The 15936-nt window shown below is 37.4% G+C and overlaps 1 long non-coding RNA gene across 3 annotated transcripts in view; it reads left to right on the forward strand.

Moving 5' to 3' along the window:
• The window catches only part of LOC142651632 (uncharacterized), a 28001-nt gene extending 16654 nt beyond the window's left edge, over positions 1-11347 (forward strand). For all 3 annotated transcript variants that reach the window (XR_012847657.1, XR_012847658.1, XR_012847656.1), the window contains exons 4-5: positions 28-178; positions 10882-11347. This is a non-coding gene — a long non-coding RNA (uncharacterized LOC142651632). The remainder of the gene's footprint in view (positions 1-27; positions 179-10881) is intronic.
• Positions 11348-15936: the final 4589 nt, after the last annotated feature.

A 15936-nucleotide genomic window follows, 5' to 3' on the forward strand; every position in this document is an offset into this window, starting at 1 on the left:
GCTTTACTTTGTGTTTTTTTATTATAGGAGCGAGTGATCGGATTTATATAATGGTCGCTGGTGGGTTTAGCAGCAACTGAGGAGCTGTCATAATCAGAGTCCTCAAGATCGCGGTATTGGAAAACATCTGATGCCAACTAGTCCCTTATGACTCCAGGGAAGCAAATCTTATTTTCAGGTATTTGTCCATTTCAACTAATCCCTGTGCGGATCCGCATGCCAATCCGTGGCAATAATCAGACTTTCAGTTGTGAATTTCGAAAGTGGATTATTAGCAAAATCTAAAGCGGATTTCAATTTTTCATATCCTGACAGTATTGACATACCCCTAAAGCACAGCTTTTAGATCACATGTCTGTCAGCTGATTGGCGATAAACATCTGTCTATATCCCAGACCAACCAGCAAAATTTTGAAATCAACAATGTGTGCAAATAGTGAAATATCCCAAAATAACTCAAAATCAAACAAAACAGTAAAGGAAAGTGTTTGAAAAGATACTTAAAGTGTGTTGACTTTTTTTTTTTGACTACTTCTATTTCTATTAACATCAAATTCTATTTCAAACGCCTGCCAACATATCTTCATGCACTTGCCTGCATTAAACAACTGTTTATGCTGGCTGTTTGTAAATGTAATCACAGCTGATATATCGCACAGTATTCTCTGAAACGATGTTTATGTGCAGTCTTTTTAGAGACATCTGTAGTGTGAATGTTACATAACACTGCCTTAACATGATACATCTTGAGATAATATTTTGTTCACATAAATTTTCCCCTGAAATTTCTCTGTCAGTTGCTCAGCCTACCAGAAACTATGTATGCCAGATATTGCATGTAGACTGAGTTACAGAAAAATTAAGTAGAAATTCATTTGACATGACATTCATTTTTTAAATGTGGTCAAGCCATTATGCTATTTTTGAACTTTAGAAGCAAAGTATTAGAAGAAAACTGGAGGAATGAAATGAGGATTAAATTATAATCTTTAAAGAAGAAGACTGAAGCCCTATCGTCACACATATTCATAAGTTAGGCATCATTGATATAAATTTGCTATATCACTTAGAGTGACCTGGGATCCCGGCTATAAGCCCCTTTCTGACATTTGACATACAGTTACGTCATAATCGACTGTACCCGCTTCAGACTCAGCTTGTTACAGCTGACACCTCACTGCAACAGCTGGGATCAAAGATAATTCATATCCTGGCCATTTTACCACTTAGATGCCCCAGGTCTGCCCTCTTTGTGCACTTATTAAGCCCTGCCAGAGGCAGGGCTTAAAAGGAGGTGGTAATAAACACATAAGTATCACAGTATCCTGTGAAATACTAGTTCCTAGGGGGACTAATAAAAAAAAATTTCAAAAACAGTTTCATAAAATATTTTGTATTTACAAAAAAATATTACACGTTAAAAAAAAAAAAACATTTCCCATTTTTACACTAAAGTACTGTAGAAAGCATAATTGGTATCACCGCCTCAGTAAAAGTCAGAACTATTACAATATAACATTATTTAACCCACATAGTGAACACCGTGAAATAAGAAAATGTAAACAGACAGAAATGCTATTTTTTGGTCCCCTTGTCTTCCACAAAAATTGAACAACATGTCGTTATTGCCGCAGGGTGAATGTTAAAACGAATCTTTTTTTCCATTCCACCCCACAAAGATTTTTTTTTACATTATATGGTACAACAAAATGGCGCAGTGAAAAACGACAACTCATCTTGCAAAAAATAAGCCCTCATATGGCAATATCGACGGAAAAATATAGAAGTTATGGCATTTGAATTGCGGAAATGTGGAAAAATAGAAAAATTCAAAAAAATGAAAAATGTCTGCTGCAGCAAGGAGTTTAATGGAATGTATCATCAGAAAATGACATTATTTAAATATTTTTTTTGTTGACTTTTTTGAATTTTCCATGTTATTATCTAGATTTAAAAAAAAATATTGAAATATTGCAGTTTTCACTCCACTTAGTTCCCATAATTGACTGACACTTCCTGTTCTGTAGAGATCACTTCTCAGCAGACATCTTATTATCATCTGAGACAGGACTGGTATAAAACACCAACACTGACAATATAGCTGATGCACACAAATCCCCTCCTATCCCTTCCTGCACAGTGGCCTGCTTTTACCTATCCAATTCTGAGATTGTTTTCTCGTGACACATTGGACCTTATGTTACTGGCAAAATTTGCTCGATACATTCAGTATTTAAGTGTGAAAAACACCAAAATTTTGCAAAAAATTGCACAAATGATCTTTGTTCTAAATTTAAATGTATCTGTAACAGACAGTTATACCACACAAAATAGTTGCTAATTAACATCCCCATATGTCTACATTAGATTGGCATCGTTTTTTTGAACATCCTTTTATTTTTCTAGGACGTTACAAGGCTTAGAACTTTAGCAGCAACTTCTCGGATTTTCAAGAAAATTTCAAAAGGCTATTTATACAGGGGCCAGTCAGTTGTGTTGTGGCTTTGAGGTCCTTATATATTAGAAACACCCAATAAGTCATCCCATTTTAAAAACTGCACCCCTCAAAGTATTCAAAATACCATTTAGGTAGTTTCTTTACCCTTTAGATGTTTCACTGGAATTAAAGCAAATTAGAGGTGAAATTTACAAATTTAAAATTCTTTTTAATTTTTTTTTTTTGTAATACAGAAGATTTTACGGGGGAAATGCAACTCAATATTTATTGCCCAGATTCTGCAGTTTTAGGAAATATCCCACATGTGGCCCTAGCGTGCTTATGGACTGAAGAACAGTCCTCAAAAGCAAAGGGGCACCTAGTGGATGTTGGGGCCTCCTTTTTATTAGAATATATTTTAGGCACCGTGTCAGGTTTGAAGAGCTCTTGCAGTGCCAAAACAGTGGAAATCCCCCAAAAGTGACACCATTTGGGAAACAACACCCAGAGAGCATGCCTAGAAAACTCTCCCAAAGAAGTCAAATGGTCCCCTCCTGTGCAAGGGTTCCTATAGTCTATGTGGCTGCTGTAAAGCACATCGAGCAGAGCACCTGCTGGGCAAGATGGCTGCCCCCATAATCATGCACAGATAATAGATTTAAACATATTATTAGAAAATATTATTATTAGAAAATAAAAACAAATTAGAAATAAAGAAAATGTTTTACTATCTGGTTTTAGTTAGAAAAAATGATGTGCGCAAATTTCTAATTCAATTTTATTTGTGACAGTTGCAGTAAAATTGCATCAAAACAAGACTTAGATGACTTACAATTATATTGGAACTCTTGCGATTAACACTCGTCTTTTACCCTCATAGAGAAACAATAAAAGTTACAGTTGTAGTAAATGAGAATTGCCATCGAGCCCTTGCCTTATTTTCATGTGGCTATAACATGTAAAATGGATAAGGCTGAGTTCACATCTGTGTTCCTTTTCTATATTTTTCTATTTGGTCAAAGGAACAGAGAAAAAAAATGGAAGTGCAAGAAATATTACATTACGGACATCAACAACGTCTGACGGAACCCATTGACTTTAATGGGTTCCATAGAGTTTCCGTCAGGATGTCCCTCATTTTACCGGAAAAAATAGCGCAGCATGCTGCTCTATTATTTCTTTCATTTTTGACCTGGAAATGAACATAAAAACAATATGTTGGCAGAACGACACAATGTTTACGCACCAGAATCAACAAACACAGATTTAACGTCAATACGTTAAACATAGCCTCTCCTGACACTGTGCTTCCACACACAACCGACAATTTGAAACCATAAATATTACCCCTATTGAACACATTTCATCTGATGTTCCCAATAGATTTCATAAATTGAAACAAAGGGAGAACTATTGGATATTCAAGCTGCAAACATTACCCACGAGGTCTCAACGACATCTCTGAATCTTCCTTAGACTGATGTTTATCCAATTGTCAGTCCATATAAAAGCTCCACGCCACCCTGATTGCAATGCATAAGCTTTCATTTAAAGTAAGTAATGCTGTAAACATAAAAGCCCTTTTGTTTCCTGCATATATATATCCCTTTTGTTTTCTGCATACAGTGAAGGAAATAAGTATTTGATCCCTTGCTGAGTTTGTAAGTTTGCCCACTGTCAAAGACATGAACAGGCTAGAATTTTTAGGCTAGGTTAATTTTACCAGTGAGAGATAGATTATATTTTTAAAAAAAACACAGAAAATCACATAGTCAAAATGATATATATTTATTTGCATTGGGCACAGAGAAATAAGTATTTGATCCCCTACCAACCATTAAGAGTTCTGCCTCCTCCAGACCAGTTACACGCTCCAAATCAACTTGGTGCCTGCATTAAAGACAGCTGTCTTAAATGGTCACCTGTATAAAAGACTCCTGGCCACAGACTCAATTAATCAGTCTGACTCAAACCTCTACAACATGGGCAAGACCAAAGAGCTTTCTAAGGATGTCAGGGACAAGATCATAGACCTGCACAAGGCTGGAAATGGGCTACAAAACCATAAGTAAGACGCTGGGTGAGAAGGAGACAACTGTTGGTGCAATAGTAAGAAACTGGAAGACATACAAAATTACTGTCAATCGACATCGATCTGGGGCTCCATGCAAAATCTCACCTCGTGGGGTATCCTTGATCCTGAGGAAGGTGAGAGCTCAGCCAAAAACTACACAGGGGGAACTTGTTAATGATCTCAAGGCAGCTGGGACCACAGTCACCAAGAAAACCATTGGTAACACATTACGCAGTAATGGATTCAAATCCTGCAGTGCCCGCAAGGTCCCCCTGCTCAAGAAGGCACATGTACAGGCCCGTCTGAAGTTTGCAAATGAACATCTGGATGATTCTGAGAGTGATTGGGAGAAGGTGCTGTGGTCAGATGAGACTAAAATTTAGCTCTTTGGCATTAAGTCAACTCGCCGTGTTTGGAGGAAGAGAAATACTGCCTATGACCCAAATAACACCGTCCCCACTGTCAAGCATGGAGGTGGAAACATTATGTTTTGGGGGTGTTTCTCTGCTAAGGGCACAGGACTACTTCACCGCATCAATGGGAGAATGGATGGAGCCATGTACCGTCAAATCCTGAGTGACAACCTCCTTCCCTCCACCAGGACATTAAAAATGGCTCGTGGCTTGGTCTTCCAGCATGACAATGGCCCGAAACATACAGCCAAAGCAACAAAGGAGTGGCTCAAAAAGAAGCACATTAAGGTCATGGAGTGGCCTAGCCAGTCTCCAGACCTTAATCCCATCGAAAACTTATGGAGGGAGCTGAAGATCTGAGTTGCCAAGTGACAGCCTCGAAATCGTAATGATTTACAGATGATTACAGAGGAGTGGGCCAAAATTCCATCTAACATGTGTGCAAACCTCACCATCAACTACAAAAAACGTCTGACTGCTGTGCTTGCCAACAAGGGTTTTGCCACCAAGTATTAAGTCTTGTTTGCCAAAGGGATCAAATACTTATTTCTCTGTGCACAATGCAAATACATATATATAATTTTGACAATGTGATTTTCTGTTTTTTTTTAAATATAATCTATCTCTCACTGGTAAAATTAACCTAGCCTAAAAATTCTAGACTGTTCATGTCTTTGACAGTGGGCAAACGTACAAAATCAGCAAGGGATCAAATACTTATTTCCTTCACTGTATATATATATATATGTATATATATATATATATATATATATATATATATATATATATATATATATAAAGTAGAGATCTTGCAGCACTCAAAGTGGTGAAAATAAAGTGGTTTATTCAGCCAACAAACAGCGACGTTTCTGTCCAACAATAGGACCTTTATCAAGCAATTGCACTTTGAGTGCTGCAAGATCTCTACTTTTATATACTACCTAGTCCTTGGATCTGGATGGCTTGCTTGGCACCTGTGCATCTTCTCTAGTGAGTGCTGCTGTTTTCTTTTGTTGCTATATATATATATATATATATATATATATATATATATATATATATATATATCCCATATGTATAAACACAGCTTTATCCCTTTAAAATTGATATTCCAATGGCTCTTTGAATTTATCTGTCTTTTTTGGATAATCACACGTACGGGAACAACATCATACAACGTATGTTGCAACATATGAACCTGCACCAACAAAGAATAATTCCTTTATGACTTACCGTTCTTCAACTTTCTTCCTTTTCCCCTGACAGTGTAGAAAACTAACTCCTTCCCCCCGTGATAGCCTCTGCGGTTGCCTTGACTACGGAGACGCTAATTAACGTCTCCCAAGCAGCTTGATAGTTCTGCTTTCACTTCTAAAGACTAATTCGTATGTTTCCAATAAACTATTCACCAACATTTACATCAATCTTTACTTGCAATAACAGTCCCCCCTTTTTTCAGCCTAATCTATCTAATAAGCAATAGGCACCCTATACCACGGGCTGCTGTGGTTGCCTAAACTACGGAAACGCCTATCAGCGTAGCTTGAATTACCTAGCAACTAGCGATATCGCCCTTTCCACTCATAACATCCATTTGTATGCTACCATTATTCATAGTAATTCTATCCTTCCTCAATAATAAAAAAATCTTCTTATTCACTCAATATGCTTTACTGATACCAGTGACAAAGATGCTCACTTATATTGCCACAATAATACAGCAATCAGCGATATTACGCTCTCCCTTCATAACATCCATTTATATGTTTACATTTCATACTCAGCGACTTATTATGTTTTATATTGTATCCCACATTTTTTTTACACCCTATTCGTGTTTTTATCAACAATATATGTCTATATAGATTAAAGTGTGGGTCTCATCGATCCCCTCCGTCGATCTTCTAAACCATGTTTGATAGACGCATTCTTTTACTATTGTATGTAACTTCCTATAAAGTAACAGTGATGGTTTTTATTCCTTTTAGTTTTTTATATAATTAACTTGTTTTAAATTTCCTGATATAGATGTTATTTTTGACGTCACGGTCACCCTTTGACCTTTCCCCTTTTGGCCCTTTTTCCTTCCTGTGTACCCAAATTCCCGCTGATATATAAGAAACCCTTTTTGTATTTAACTTTAATGGCCTGAGGAAGACGCTAGTACAGCGTTGAAACGCGTTGCCATTATTGTTTTATAATAAACATATCTTCTTATCATTCCGTCTACCATTGTTGGATTTTACAAACAGCCATGCAGCAGCGCCCTACAGGATCCTCCCTTTTCCAACCATCCCTCCATATTTTTGACCTGGATCATCTGACGCAGATGCGAAGTTAGACTAATATGTATATTCACATTTATGTTTATATGACCTCCACGGTGTATACGATAGAATACCAATACACAGAACACAAGTTATCCACTGCAGCAGTTAACAGATCAAGAAGTTTAAATACAAAAGAAAACAAAACACTAATGTACCCCTTTAACCCCTTAATGACCAGCCTATTTTAGACCTTAATGACCAAGCTATTTTTTAAGTTTTTCCATGGTTGTATTCCAAGAGCTATAACTTTTTTATTTTTGCGTCGACATAGCTGTATAAGGTCTTTAATAGCACCATTTTGGGGTACATATAATTTATTGATTAACTTTTATTAACATTTTTGCGGGGTAATGGAAAAAAAATCCATAAATTTCGACACTCTTTTTTTGCGTGTGGTATAAATAACATAATAACTTTATTCAGTGGGTCATTACGATTGTGGCTATACCAAATTTATATAGAGTTTGTATGTTTTACTATTTTTACACAGTAAAAACACTTTTTTTTCAAAATTATTTGTTTTTGTTTCATCATGTTTTAAGATCCATAATTGTTTTATTTTTATGCCGATGCAGCAGTATGAAGGCTTGTTTTTTGCGGGACGACTTCTAGTTTTTATTAGTACCATTTTGGAGTACATGCGACCTTTTGATCACTTTTTATCAAATTTGTTTGAAGGCACGATGAACAGAAAACAGCAATTCTGGCAGTGTTTTTTATTTTATTTTTTACAGCTTTCACCGTGCAGGTTAAATAACAAAGTAGCTTTATAGGTGGAGTCGTTACGGACGCGGCAATACCAAATAAGTGTAATGTTTTACATTTTGTTTTGCTTTTTCATATTAACCCCTTAGTGACCAGCCCAATTTAGGCCTTAATGACCAAGCTATTTTATTCGTTTTTCTATAGTCGCATTCAAAGAGCTATAACTTTTTTATTTCTTTGTCTACATAGCTGTATTAGGACTTGTTTTTTGTGGGATTAGTTGTACTTTTTAATAGCACAATTTTAGGGTACATATAATTTTTTTAGTAACTTTAATTAACTTTTTTTGGGGGGATTATAAAAAAAAAACTGAAATTCCACCATTGTTCTATGCGTTTTTAAATTGACGCCGTTCACTGTGCGGCGTAAATAACATGGTACCATTATTCTATGGGTCGGTGCGATTACGGCGATACCACATATGTAGAAGTTTTTTATGTTTTACGACTTTTGCACAATAAAAAGTCTTTTGAACTAAAATGATTTGTTTTTGCATCGTCGCTTTCCAAGAGCCGTAACTTTTTTATTTTTCCATCAATGTAGTGATTTTTTGGGCTTGTTTTCTGCACTTACGAGACGTAGTTTGGATTGGTACTGTTTTGGGGTGCATGGGACTTATTGATTCATTTTTATTATGACTTTTTTGGGGGGCAAAGGAAAAAATGTGCAATTTCGCCATTGTTTTTTGCGTTGTTTTTTTACGGTGTTCACCTTGCGGTTTAAATTACATACTAACTTTATTAATGGAGTCATTATGGTCGCGGCGATACCATATATGTGTACTTTTATTGATTTTTTACACTTTTACTAAATAAAACCACTTTTTATGGAAAAAAATGGTTTTATTTATTTTTTTACTGTCATTTTTATTAATAATCTATATTTCACATTTATTATTTATTTCATTAGTCCCACTAGGGGAATTTACTGTGCGACCTTCAGATTGCTGATATAATGCTTTGGTATACTTCGTATAACAGAGCATTATTGCCTGTCCGTGTAAATCTGACAGGCAATCTATTAGGACGTGCCTCCGGCGCGTCCTAATAGGCATATGCCCAGGGCAGACCTGGGGGCTTTTATCAAGCCCCCGGCTGCCATGACAACCCATCGGAGACCCACGATTGCATTTGCGGGCCGCCGATGGGTGACAGAGGGAGCGCATCTCCCTCTGTAAACAAGTTAAATGCCGCGGTCGCTATTGACGGCGGCATTTAACGGGTTAAACGGCCTTCAGACAGCAGAGCCCTTAGACTAGGCTCACGTGAAAAGGCGTCAGCCTAGCCTAAGGCCCCTTAGTGACGAACGTTAAAAGGCGTATTATTGGTCACTAAGGGGTTAAAGTATTTTGTTTATTTATTATTAACTTTATTCAACTTTTTGATAACTTTATTTTTAGTCCCACTAGGGGACTTCACTATGCTATCTTCTGATCGCTTTTATAATACACTGCAATACTTCTGTATGGCAGCGTATTATTGACTGTTAGTGTAAAACTGACAGGCACCTGTTAGGTCATGCCTCGGGCATGGCTTAGCAGACATCCACTATAGACAGACCTGGGGGCCTTTGTTAGGCCCCTGGCTGCCATAGAAGCCATCGGTACCCTGCGATTGCAATTGCAGGGTGCCGATGGGATGAGAGAGGGAGCACCCTCCCTCCAAAACCACTTGGATGCGGCGCTCGCTATTAAGCGCCACACCTAAGGGGTTAAACGGGTGAGATCGATGTTGAAATCAATCCCGCCCATTACAGCAGGTGCCCGGCTGTCTCTAGACCACCCGACACCCGCTTTAGCCGGCACAGGACACCCGTGGCGGGCTTATGACACAGCGATGTGAAAAGGCGGCGCTCTGGCATAAGTACCCTTAACGGCCACCGTGAAAAGGCGTATTGGCGGTCGTTAAGGGGTCGTTAAGTGACTATGAACACCGACCACTAGCAAAGGTGAAAGAGCCCATTTTAGTGGAGTATTGACTGTGCAAAAAACCTGCTTGTGCCTCTGTTTACACAGATACACAGTATGGGCCCCCAAAACAGGCAATGGGCACTGGGTGTTACTATAACTACAGTAAATGCAAATGGTACAGCTGATTCACTTTGTGACTGGTGCCCAACTGCATCCCTTGTGTCATAACAATAAGCTTATGACATGAAGTGATGAATTTTATCATATGATGCTACCATCTGGCTAAATGTCTATCTATCTATCTATCTATCTATCTATCTATCTATCTTTATACAAAAAACAGCCGCACAGTCGCCAAAAATGGATGGGTGCAAGCCTACCGGGGTCAGGACCAACAACCTAGACAAATTAGGCAGCATTCCAAATCTATCTATCTATCTATCATCTTTGTAAACCATCAGTACATTTTAATACGTTTGGATTTTCAGCAAAACTTATTAATATAAGCTTAGTTTCCATATGTAGACAGTTGTTAATATAAGATTGCCAAATGTCACCATCAAGAACCACAATTATTCTCCTTTTCACAGCTTGTTCCTATATGCTGTACACAATATAAAGAGTTGGAGACTTTACACAATGATTCTCTTGGTATCTCTTGGCCTTCATGTCAGAGAACGATCTAATGCTTTTCCACATTTTTTTTTTACATCATAACTGTTAAGATAAATGTCTTGGAAAGTGCAGAGCCAACTATGTCACCATTTCTGAGGATTTATTTCTGGGCCTTGTGACATCTGGCAGATAAATGCATTAGGTCCATTTTAAAATTCATTTCTGCTGTATAGTCACATCTGGAGTCTAGACTTTCTGACTCTAGTCGGGCCTTGAAAGTCTTTCTCCTTTTCCTGTAACTCTTCTACTCACTCCTTTAATTCTCTTTGTTTACTTAGGTGGTTTTTGGCTCATCAGTACACTACTTAAAGGCACACTTGTGAAGACCACTTGGGAAGAGTGGAAAGTATGCTGGGATGAAAGCCAGTTGTGCAGTAGGATGAAAACAATCAAAATACCCAGAGACAATTTTAGCATTTTCTGATCTTCCCTCTGAATGACAATACTATACTTAGACATTAGATATCATTTGCTGTGTTTTGTTACTTTGATACTCAGTAATCTTATGCTTAAGTTTGTGGGAATTGATAATCGCATTTTACTTTCCTGTTTGTTTAACTTTACATGTTGCTTTATACAAATCTGATTGTGACCTGGGAGGAAACAATAAATGATGGGGGCTGATGCCTAATACTGCCTTCAATGTTCTCATTTTTCAGAATTATATAAATAGTATTTTTACATATAGTTTACATTAAATTGTATTATAATTATATTGTCCTCCATTTTCTTATCTTGATGCCTTGTACACATGTTGTTTTACATGCAATTTTTGTTAAAAAAAAAACAACTGGAAAGGATAGATTTAAAAGCGACCTGTCACAGGGGTCCGTCACTTATGTCTAATTGTTATGTGAATTTTGTTAACTAACATTTTAAATGTTGCAGCGCTTGCATCCCGTTGGGAGCAAGCAGTTTAGCGTATTCATGAACTGTCGTGCTCCCCACCCAGCCGCCGATGATTGACTGCTTTCTCCCTTTGCACAATAAGGCTCAGTTCACATCTGCATCATAGGCTCCGTTAGGGGCCTCCATTGCACATCCAGCAGGGTTTTCCGGAGTCTACCGAAGACAATTGCGCAACATACTGAGCTATTGTGACCAGGAAAAATCACGGACACCCCGACGGTAAGCCGAAGGAACCCTTTAAAGTCACTGGGTTTTTTCGCCAACTGGCAGTGTCCGTTGTGCAATGGAACCATTGGTTCCGTTATTCCCTTGTTCTGCTCCTCTGACGGAGCAGAACAACGTAATTGCACAACGCAGATGTGAACCTAGCCTAATAGGGAGAAACCTGGCAATCATTGGCGATGGGAGCAGCAGCTCATGGAAACATCAAACTCCTTCCTCCCAGCCAGATGCGAATGCTGCAACATTTAAAATGCAAGTTGACAAAAATCACATAATTATCAGACATAAGTCACAGACTGCTGAAATCTGTCACTGCTATATTCTGCCCTCAGAGAGGATAGCATAAAGTTGCTGGCAGTTTCACTTTAAAGGGTTAAAGAAATATAACAATAAGGCTCATTCACAATACTGTGTTACTGATCTGTGTTGGGGAGAACTACAATTTGGCACCTGTGTTCCTACAATTTTATGTGTTTCATCATGTTGTACTATGCAGGTATACTCCCTATATGATGCCTTATGGAAGCATCATACAGTTGCATACAGAGTGCCTAAGGGTCCATAATAACGACTCTATGTCCCGCCACAGAAGGCAATACATGTGGCTTCTCCATGTGCATGCGCCCTAAGGCTGTTGGTACATAATTCACCAGTTGCATAGTAGACCAACAGTGCCAGGCAATAGCGAATGACTAGTCAGACTGCCGATAATGTTTATAGATGGAAATATATGCCTATTTACAACATTATTGTAGGTGCATTGTATTGCAATAAAATAAATATTTACCAGAGAGAGAAAGGGATATTCTTTATTTTAAGTGCATTCTCACCGCCTCACTAAATTAGAGATAACCTGTATATCAAGACCATGGGTTATCCTCTCCTGTCAAATTCTTAAAAGCCTTTTTCCAGCTGTTTCTCATTTACATCAACTTGAAGAACAAACTGGATGGGTGACCACCGACACAGCTCTCGCAGGATTGACAACCGGCTTTTCTAGAGAACTAAACAGCGATTCATACGAGTTATACAATGATATGGGCATGGTGAATAAACAGAGTCTATAACAACTTGAAAATAACACCCACTTGGATGTATGAGTCTGGATAAAGTTTTCTTCTATCGGATGACAGCGCTTTCAAAACATCTCCAAATAGCTAAAAATCAGGAACAATTTAAGAATACAAAAAACTCCTGAAGCACAAAATCAATTGTCTTATAAAATAGAGACACAAGTATAAATCAATAAAACTTAATTGGTTCTATGACAAATTACAAAGGACTTGGTATTATTTACTTTTACAAAATTGCATTCTGGTTTTCATTTTACTTTCTGTGCCAAATTGGACCTGCTTCACCGAAAAGCTTGTATGTCCTTTTTCCTTTCAAGTGTATGAAACGAAACAACATAAAAACAGCCGGAGTTGCCAGGGAAGATGAAAGGATGATAGAGTAAAATGAACCTCTTTACGTTCTACCTAGAAAGGATGCGCTGAAGTGCACAGTCAGTGGCTTGGGAAAGGTATCGACTACACGCCACTAGTAAACGTCGCACTGGAAAGATGAAAAGATAAACAGAACCAGGATAATATTAGGCTCCTTGCCATTACTAACAGTCATTATGTTAAGAAGACATATGCTGTAATAGTCTGGAACAAAGTCTACATGAAAGCCAGCTACATTTAATCTAAAAATAAAATGCAAATCGCTACTAAGAAATAACAAGATCTGAATGAATGTAGCACTGTGTATGGATCCAAAAGGTGATGCAAAACAGTGTTCGAGGACACATTGTCTAATGCCACCTTTTACATGACACAGTTGCATTTACTTAAAGGGTTTGTCCACTTTTTACAATGCTGATTTCTTAGAAGTGATCCCCAAAGAGAAAATGATCACAGTTTGACCCAATACTGGGATGTCCATGAATCAGCTGTAATCATTGGGAGAATCCAACAGCAAGATTTCATATTCACTGCAGTCCATGTTGGGTCCTCCAGAGAGAGATAGAGATGGATTCTCGTTGTAGCCACTTTTGGTTCTGGCTAATTAATTAATGTCCCAAACAAAGACCCCTTACTATTAACTCCGAATGCCATGAAAGGGTATTTTAAAATAGGTTTTCTAAAATACTCACATTTAAACAGATGACTTCTAGTCAACTGTAGTTGCTCCAGATGTTTTTTAATTTTTTTTTGTTATTTTAAAATATTGCTGCTCAATGTTTAGTGCTGGGTTCGGCAGCCAAATTACCCCCTGTTGCTGTTATCGGAAGGCTAATTATTATCCTCCGCTTAAACAAGAAGTGAAGGTCTTTATTCACCCATATGCAACGTTTCAGCCCAACTAGCTCTATATATTCCCTGGCACCCAGTTAAAATGACAATAAAATGATAAGCCCAATAGTGTTACTATTATACAGATGTACACTCTATTTAGATACTACTGTAGTGGATGCGTGATACGGCATTCTTTTAACTGATTGGTTCATCGATCTTGTGAGTGACGGTAGTGTGATTCGCCGTTTAGTCTCCGGAGCCTACGCACTGTGGACGTGGGGAATTGATTAAAGCTTTTGACATTTCTTTATTATGCAGTGTGTCGGCACCTATGCGCATGCGCTGGAATAATTGGAATAATTGAGACTCCAATTTTCACATGATGTGAGGTGATTTGCAATGGGGTTCCATGGATGGGTGAGTCTTATAACGGTATATGTCGACTAATTGTATACAGATGGTGTTAATGAATTATGATACACTTTTAATCAATGAAATATAGATTTTTTTTAAACTGTATTGATGTTTGTTATACACTTATTAAAGCACTACTAAGCATATAAACAATGGCATATTATGTATTGACTGTAATTTTTTTGTCATGTATTGTTCATAATATTTTTTCGTTTTTGAATATATGATTGATAAATCTCTGAATGCAATTGAGTAAGAGATATAGCACATGTTGTATGTGACACTGCTTGATAATGGCCCCATGGAGTTGGGCTAAAGAGTTGCATGTGGGCAAATAAAGACCTTCACTTTTACTTATACTTGAATTTTTCTATAATTGTGGGACTCGGGGGCTCCCGTGAGGATGTGCACCCCTTATCCAGAGGCTGTGCCTTTCTTTTTTTGCCTTACATAAAAAGATATACACATGAAATACACATACTACAGTCAATTTGATACAGATTGTAATTTTCGAATGAAGTACAATATAAGCGTGTCACCTTCTCCGCTCCATTTACATAGGATCCTCATTTTGTTTACATTTGAGAATTTTCTTCGAACAGCATGAGGGTCTCTTATGTTATTAATGAGCTTGGCTGTTGATCTTAGTTTTCTGTTCACAGACTCTGGCTGCCTTCTGCTTGATAGCTGTTGCCTCAACATTTCGTTTTCAATTGCCAAATTCTAAGGGATTTAAACAAACCTCTTGTTATTTTGTATAATTTGTGTATATTATCAATGTATGGAAAAGAGGAAAAAATATATGTCTCACATGAATATATATTTACATTACCCACAACCTGTTTTCGAATTAACAGAAAAACTAAGAAAAATGAAGTAATATATTTCAATACACATTTGTTCTTATGCCAATTGAGATAATCGTTCTTTACTTTTGCTGTATACAGTGACTGTCTACTTTACATTACATGCTCAATTACATTATTTTATTATCACTAGAGATGAGTAAATCTTTTTACCTCGTCAGCGTTTTAACTGACGGGCAAGTTTTCTATTATTTACCACATATAAGTCAATGGAGGCTGAAATGCTGAACTATACAGTAGATTTGTATTTCTGCTTCGCCCATTGGCAAAACGCTGACAAAGCAAACTTTGGGATACAAAAGGGTGTATAGATTCACTTTTATTACCATAATATAACTTTTACATATACCGTTATCTGACCAATTTCTGTCCAATCAAACCAATATCAATCTAATTGGTGTGTGTAAATGGCTAATCGATCTGATTGAAATCTGCTTAACAGCCCAGGAACTGATATGACGAAATATTGTCTGCCAGTCAAAATTATTGTAGTGTGTAAACCACATCTGAAAGGCCAAATTTGTAAGATCGCTCTGATTGGTCAGAAATCTGTGTGTGTGAAAGCATTCTAATATGTGACAGGCACAAGATTATGCTACAAATACATAAATTTGTCACTATAATCAGCTTTATCTAACTCAGG

Source organism: Rhinoderma darwinii, chromosome 5 (genome assembly GCF_050947455.1).
Source record: "Rhinoderma darwinii isolate aRhiDar2 chromosome 5, aRhiDar2.hap1, whole genome shotgun sequence".
NCBI lineage: Eukaryota > Metazoa > Chordata > Amphibia > Anura > Rhinodermatidae > Rhinoderma > Rhinoderma darwinii.